The 7,528-nt window shown below is 36.9% G+C and overlaps 1 protein-coding gene across 4 annotated transcripts in view; it reads left to right on the forward strand.

The window, feature by feature from the left end:
- Positions 1-6,550: 6,550 nt before the first annotated feature.
- The window catches only part of MS4A3 (membrane spanning 4-domains A3), a 17,836-nt gene continuing 16,858 nt past the window's right edge, over positions 6,551-7,528 (forward strand). Inside the window, exon 1 of one of the 4 annotated variants that reach the window (XR_003548171.1) lies at positions 6,551-6,712. The gene's annotated coding sequence lies outside the window, so the exon portion shown is untranslated. The remainder of the gene's footprint in view (positions 6,713-7,528) is intronic. The other 3 variants (XM_027768974.1, XM_027768975.1, XM_006170208.2) reach the window with 3 other exon arrangements.

The following is a 7,528-nucleotide window of genomic DNA, read 5'->3' on the forward strand; positions in this document are numbered from 1 at the left end:
AGCCCCTGAGTATTGAAGGTGTATTTTTGGGTAATTTTGGTATGTCTTATTAACTTAATGTTAACTATTAGATAATTTATATTATCCATTTAAATTTTGTATTACCGCCTGTGTAGTATATTCAGCAATATGTCCTCAAGGATAATGATTTGATCTAATTGAAATAAATCTCCAAAAAATATGCTCTAAATGTTTTTCAGTTAGAATGAGATGGGCCTATACATGTGCCAGAGCTCAAAGCATGCATATAGTCGATAATTTTTTGTTGTCGGAAAGAAAAAATCCTTTTACATGCAAACATTTTAATTTGTGTGGGCTTTCTTCATTAATCAGTGAGGTCGAATCCTAAAACTAATTCCACATGGGAAAATTATTTCAGAAGAAAATTCTATTCATATTCTAGAGCTTCACTCCCTTAACCGAAATTTGATGTCAGGTTTTCCTTTCTTGGTATGCTTATTCCACATTTGAAGTAATTGACTGGGTAAGGTGGTCGAATACAGAATCTCCCTGCCAATTAAGAGCAATAGATGAGAAAAACCGTTATATAGTTAGTTACATGTCATCAGCCACTCTTTTTTCCCCCAACAGATAGTTGCTCAGGTAATGTACTAAAAATTGAGATTTCTTATGTCAAGTGTGAGAACTGAACTGAACCAATGGATTTTCAATTGCTTTTTGAATATATGTTTGGATGTTACCTCTTTCTAGAAACAGATTATGCCAAGATAATATATTTCAATAAATTTTTTTTTAATGAAAGTGTTATCTTACCATTAGCAATAAAATGCCTGAAGAATCTGACATTGTCATAATGGTCATCTACCTTTGGTAGTTAATATACAGCTAAGCAATCACATTTGTACAGAGCTGAATGGCTGTCAAGCAATGAACAAACACATTTTAACAACTAATTTAATCCTCTTGACAACACAAGAAGGTATTACTATTATCCCAATTTTACAGGTAAGAAAACAGATAAAATCATTTGCTTAAGTCACATAGCTGCTTTACGTTGGTGCCAAGATTCAAAATGGGGATGTCTGGCCCTAGTTATGTCTCAATATATTAACCATTAGATGACCTCATTTTATATTGCTGAATTTAATTCTCTAGAAAACAACAGCTATTTAAGTAGTTCCCCAGCCCTCAAGGAAATTTAAGAAAATTTACCAATTGCTGGAGAGTTTATTTCCTGAATCTGGAACTAAAGCTATTTTATTCCAACCTATTTGGGCGGATATAGAATAGAGTGAATAATTGCCAAAGGCAAAGGAGATTATTGATGGGAAGGAATACATTTCTTTCTTTGATGTTCTTGTGGTATAAGATGAAGTGATAGTGTCACAGGCTTTTAGAAGAAGGATGGCCCAAAAACCTACTATCCTGTCACTTCATTTTACAGGCCATGCCAGTTAGGCCCAGAAAAGAAGCAATTTGTCTTAAATTTCCTTGAACATTTAAGAAGGAAGCCAGAACAAATCCAGTTTTATTCCTCGTTTTATGCCCTCTCCCACCTTCCTGATGATCAGGGTTTAGTGCCAGTGATGGTGGTGCAGTGGTAATGTAATGCTCCCCACAAGGGAGGTCTGGGTTTGTATTTAAAGGTCTCCCTATGCATGCTGGGTATACACATGTGTGCCCATGATCCAGGCTGCCTAAGATTGGGGTTGGATCACAATGTGAACATCCTGTTGGGGGTGCCCCTCACTCTGTCTCTTATAGAATAAATTTTAAAAGTTAACATGGGTTCAGTTATTTATATGAATACATACGAGTTTAAAACTTTTGAAATAGTTGATGTTGATATATAAAAATAATTTCAGGCTGCCCCTTTGGCCTAGTAGTTAAGAGAGTTAGAGCCTACATTGCCAATGGCACAATTCAAGTCCCAGACCTGGTGGCTTGCATGCCCTAAATTCTGATAGGTTGGGGAAATAGAGAAGGGAGTGCAGCTTGATCATTCCTCATGGAGGATGCTTCTCCCTCTCCTCCTCTCTCTCCCTTTCTCTCTCTCCAGCAAGTGCAAGTGCTCTCTGAAAATCAGCCTCATGTGGTTCAGTCAGAGCTCAGTTTAGTTCCCTTCCCTTTTTCCTAAGTACAATCAATAATATCATGTATTTGAGAAAATGAATTAGGTTAAACATAAATTATTCTTAACTCTTTGGTAACTTTTAAGTTATATAAAGTCGAGTTTTGTCTTCACAAAAATGAAATGAAATTATCCATTAATTATGAGAATTATGTTAGGTTTTATATGTTAATTTTGGTGAATTTATTATAATCATTTATTAGAAAAAGAAACAGAATGCCTATGTCCACAAAAACTTTCATTATTACGGGAAATCTCTTTAAGTGACCAGCAGGAACATAGTGTTTTTTTGTTTGTTTGTTTTTTGTTGTTGTTGCTATTTTTTTAAAAAAATTTTCTAGAAGGCATATGTGTTTACTACAGAGACAGATAGAGTGAGAGACAAAGTGAGAAAGTACCCCCCCCACCCCCAGGAGAGTGGCCATGCTACAATCCATTCTCCATTCTTTTCTAGAGATTTTGGGAATACACACACATATGCCCAGAGTGTCTATCAAGCTGCCAGTCAGAACTCAAACCATGCAGTCAGCCGTGTGGATTCCAGCCTCCCCAACCACTATATCACCAGCTGGAACATAATAGTTTTTAACTTAGTGAAATGAGAAGTCATTGAGGGTATTGTACTCAGGGGTGACATGATCCAATTTGTATTTTAAAAATCACTCTTCTTACTCTATAAACAATGGATGAGAGCAGTTGCCAGGAGCGCACATAAGAGTTTTATAAATAAAGAAGAACTACAATGTTATGATGGCTTGAGATCGGTGGTGGTGAAGATAGAACATCACATGGGCCAATTTTCTGTGTTTTGGAGCTAAAGACAAAGACTTTCCAAATGGACTTAACGTGAGGTAAGAAATTAGTCACAACTAAGTATCTGGCTGAGGCAATTGTGTGGTCACTAATGGTATTTTCTCACATTGGGAAGATTGAGGATAGGACATTTTGTCCACGGTAAGTCTGAAATGTTGAAGTAACAACTGGATAATTGGTAAGGACTACCTTGAGTGGCATGTAGGGAATAAAAGGAAGGTTTAGAATAGGGTTGTGGAATCTATTGTCTTAAAGGAATTCTACTTAATGTTATTCACTCTCATTCTAATGCATGAGAAAATGTACAAGTTAAATCAAGTCTCTATTTATATAATTGATGAAAAAAATCTTAAAGCAAGCCTTTTGTTCACCCTGCCCTTTTGTTCATCTGTTTCCCTCCATTTGCCCATATAAGACTGTATGCTTTTTTTTTTTTCTTCTTTTTCTTTTTTTGGAGAGGTTTTCTTTTTTTTTTTTTTTCGCTTTAGGGGGCCCGCATTTGCCCGAACGACAAAGAGACAGAAAGTGAGAAATCACCCCCCAGGAGGGATGGCCACGCCGCAATCCCTTCTCCATTCTCTTCTCGGGATCTTGGGCACGCACGCACACGTGCCCGGGGTGAGTTTTAAGCCACCGGGTCTGGGACGCGAACCGCGGTTGACTACGTGGGAGTCCAGCGACATAGCCATTATACTAACTGCTGGTTCCCAAGACTGTATGCTTTTGAAAAAAATTACTTGGGAGAATTATAATCTCTACAGTGTTCTTGAATAATTGTTTAGGGCAACTTAACTGCTGTTAGCACAATTGGAATTTTGAAGTGAATTAATTCAGATTTGAGGTATCATATTGCCAGTCATATAAAAATATGTTTGTATATGTAGGTTATGCTACAATATTATCTCAAATATCAATGACTTAAAGTATTTCTCACATGAAAAGATTTTGAATCCTCAAAATCACTGTTATTTTGTATAAGGTGTTTCTTCTTTCTTTTCTTTCTTTTTTTTTTTTTTTTGAGAGAGATTTTTGCTATTGGGTACGTGCGCTTGCTGGAGAGACAGAGAGAAATAGAGACAGAAAGTGAGAAATCGCCCCCCAGAGAGGACAGCCATGCTGCAATCCTTTCTCCTTTGTTCTCCTCTCAGGATTTTGGGCATGCATGCATATGTGCCCGGTGTGAGTTTTAAGTGGCTGGGTCCGGTATTTGAAGCATGATCAATTACGTGGGAGTCCAGCCATGTAACCATTATGCCATCTGCTGGTCCCTAAGGTCTTTCTTATACAAACAATTACAAGTCTTTTTTGAAATTAAAAAAAACAATACAAAGGATGAAATTATAAGAAAGTCTGTATTAAGTATTCTATTTTTTTTTTTTAAATTCATGGTTGGTAGGCTGTAAGATTCTCTATAGCTAAGTAAGTTTTTTGGGTATATATAAGTTGTCAAAGAGTCTTGATTAGTTCAAATGCTTAAATGCTTATTTATTTAGTTCTTGAAAATATGTCCCCCTTTTCCTTGAGAAGTGGAGAAAGGCTGTTGAAAGTAGGATTGTTTTTCCTTAATTCAGGCCTTAGTGACATGAAAGAGTTGGAGATTAATTGTAAAAAAAGTTCAACATGCCAAGAATTAGTAAATGAGTAAATGTTTTAGCTTGATTATAGTAGTGCTTTTCCTTCTATATACATTGATCAAAATTCATTCAAAGGACTAAGAAAGAAATTTGTAATGTATAAATTTTAATAAACCTGACATTAAAAAATGGCAGCCTGGTTACAATACACAATTTTCTCTGACCTATGTGAATCTAAATTAATAGAGAGAAATTTCATGGTATAGTGGACTTCTAGACTGGAACTTATCATTTTATTATAAAATTAGACTTTTTCTATGAAGTATATACTTTTGAAAAGAAAAGTATTGTGAGATCAGTGGGGATTTTGACAGAAAGATGTAAAGCAGATGAAAACATCAAGGGAGGAAAGCAGGAGGAATCTAAGGATGTTTGGATCAAGGCACCCGGGCAACTTTTATTTGAGAGGTTTACGTTGCAACTAGGGACCGACAGGATAGGAGTCTTGGGCATTGCTTGTTGAAAGTCCCTACAAGACCCTACCAAAAGGCTCAGAAAACTACCCAGTGAATCTGCAGGCTGATTTTGAGAACCAGACAAAAGTGACTTGGTGAGTCGCTCAGAGAATGACTGAAAAAGGCTCTAAAGGGAGAACTTAAACCAGAAGCAACTTGTAGATGCTCAGAAGTTCACTTGGCCAGTCAGTTGGGGATGAATAGGACTGATGGAGGTGGGATTCCTATGTTTGTGTGGCACCAGTGGCTTTCTCCAAATTCCTATTCTTTTCTGGTAAAACCTTTAGCCATTTGTAAAACAGAATGTAATGCCATAGTGCCCTGAGAACATCACCTGAGTCCTACTGGGAAACACACAAAAAACCTAACTGCTTTTTATTACAGGTCTGTATTCCTCCTAATGTTCCAAATACATTGCAATAGCCAGCCTTTCAAAAGACTGGAGACAGACTAGAGGTGCAGCAGTGCAACATGACACTTAGCAAGGTACTCCCACATGGGGGGAAGTGGGTTACTAGTTTGCATCTGGAAACCTCCCTGAGTGTACCAGGCAATGTATGCTCATGATCCAGGCTGGCTGAAGCTGGGGTGTGTCAGGACCCTGTTGTGGGTGCTATATCTTTGTCTTTTTCACTCATAGAATAAATAAGCTTTAAAAAATAATCCTTAAAGTTAATACAATTTTTAATATGTGAAACTAAATTTAAAAAGTTGAGCAACATAGAATTACAATGAGTGATAAATGTAAGTCTTTCCTATAAATAGGGAGTGATCCTGAACAATCTACAAGTCAGAGGATTTTGGACTGTGGAAAAGCATTAGAATTCCCAAGTATCTACTGTTTTTCTTCTTTAAAGCAGATCGAAAAGCCATTTTAGAATCAAAAGCCAGTTCCAGTGAAATAAATGCTGTTCTGTTCTAATTAGATTAACTTAAGAAAGAATGCCCAAAAAGCTAACAGGGAAATTAAAACTGAAAAGTTATGACACACTGCTCATAATTAGTAGCTGTTAGGCATCAGTCAGGGAGCAGAACCAGTATGAGTGATATCGATAAGGGGTTTATCATAAATAAAAGCACATTTTGGGATGAGGAAAGAATTCCATGGAAATTGTTGTACCTGGTTATAGGCTTGATGTGCTATAGGTAAGCAGGTTTGGCTCTCTGGACTTGAAAAATGATGCATTTTATATTATGTGCTTTTATGATAATTTAAAATATGTCACACCGTTACTGGCCCATTGTGTAAAATAAGTGCTCCAGTGACCACCCATCTTTTTCTAGATGCTACGTTTATTATCTGACTTTATTTCTTCCTACTATGCAATTACCTCTGTTTTTTACCTCCATTTCACAATCTCTTTTCATCCATATACCCATATTTTCTGTTTATATTTCTTGTTCTGCTGATGTGTTAAGCAACATCTGAAGACCAGAAGACAGTTGCTCTTAATGCCAGTTTCATAATCATTTCTCAGCTTGGGGGAAGCAAGGTGAATCTGAGGCCTCAACTGTAGATGGGATTAGCACACCCTCGGTCAGCCAGCAAATTTCCAGTGAGTCTACAGAAGTGTTGTGTAAGGCAAAGATCCGTTACGTCTGAGGACGAAGGGACTGCCCTTTTCCGGGAAAGACACTGTTTGATCATTGCTGTCTCTTACTTGGCAACAAGATGGACTTGGAAAGAAAGAATTCTGCCACAGTGTGAAGCTTCCAAGGTAAACTGTAATTCCCTCTCCATGGAAATTCCCTTTACTGTCTGTTAAAAGTGCCTCCCTGTGGGCCAGTGGAGACGTCTACAAAGTTTTCTGTTTGGTTGCTATCTAGAAATTTGTAATATTTAGTGATGAGTATGGCTTCTCGTTAGAAGCAATTGTTACTCTGGTGCTATGAGACAGTTACTTCTTTGGGAAAATGTGAGCATGGACACACACACAGATACACAGTTTAGATATATTAAATTTCAATGGCTACATCTCTTTTTAATGCTAGGTCTGATAAAGAGAGGTGATCTGGATCAATGAGGGGACTTCAAAACTTTATGGGAAATGGAATTAATGTTATTTTGGGCAAAAAAAATGAAATCTATGCATAGTTTTTTCCCATCCCTTTTTGAAGACCCTCCCCCCATACCTGAACTGTCGGATTTGGTGTGAGTTCAGTATAAGCTTAAAGGAACAGTGTAGTATGATAACTATAGCCAGGTTACCAGGTACTGATCTCCATCTCTAGCTCTTCAAATTGCTGGCTGTGTGGTCTTGCATAGTTATGTAATTTTCCTGTTCCTCAGCTTCCTCACCTGTGAAATGGAAAGAATCATAACCAGCAGGACTCATTCCTATGGATATTATGAGAACTAAATAGTTAATGTGAAAAAAGCACTTAAAGCAATGCCTGCTTCATGCTAAAAGTTGTATAGGCAAACGTAACTGGTAGGTTCCCAAAGAAATCTACATTTCTCTGTTTTTTAAATTGACCAAATTTTATAGACGTAGTTTTTTTTTTTTTTTTTTTTTTTTTTTTTTTAAAAAAAA

This window comes from Tupaia chinensis, unplaced genomic scaffold (genome assembly GCF_000334495.1).
Source record: "Tupaia chinensis unplaced genomic scaffold, TupChi_1.0 Scaffold148192_1, whole genome shotgun sequence".
Lineage (NCBI taxonomy): Eukaryota > Metazoa > Chordata > Mammalia > Scandentia > Tupaiidae > Tupaia > Tupaia belangeri.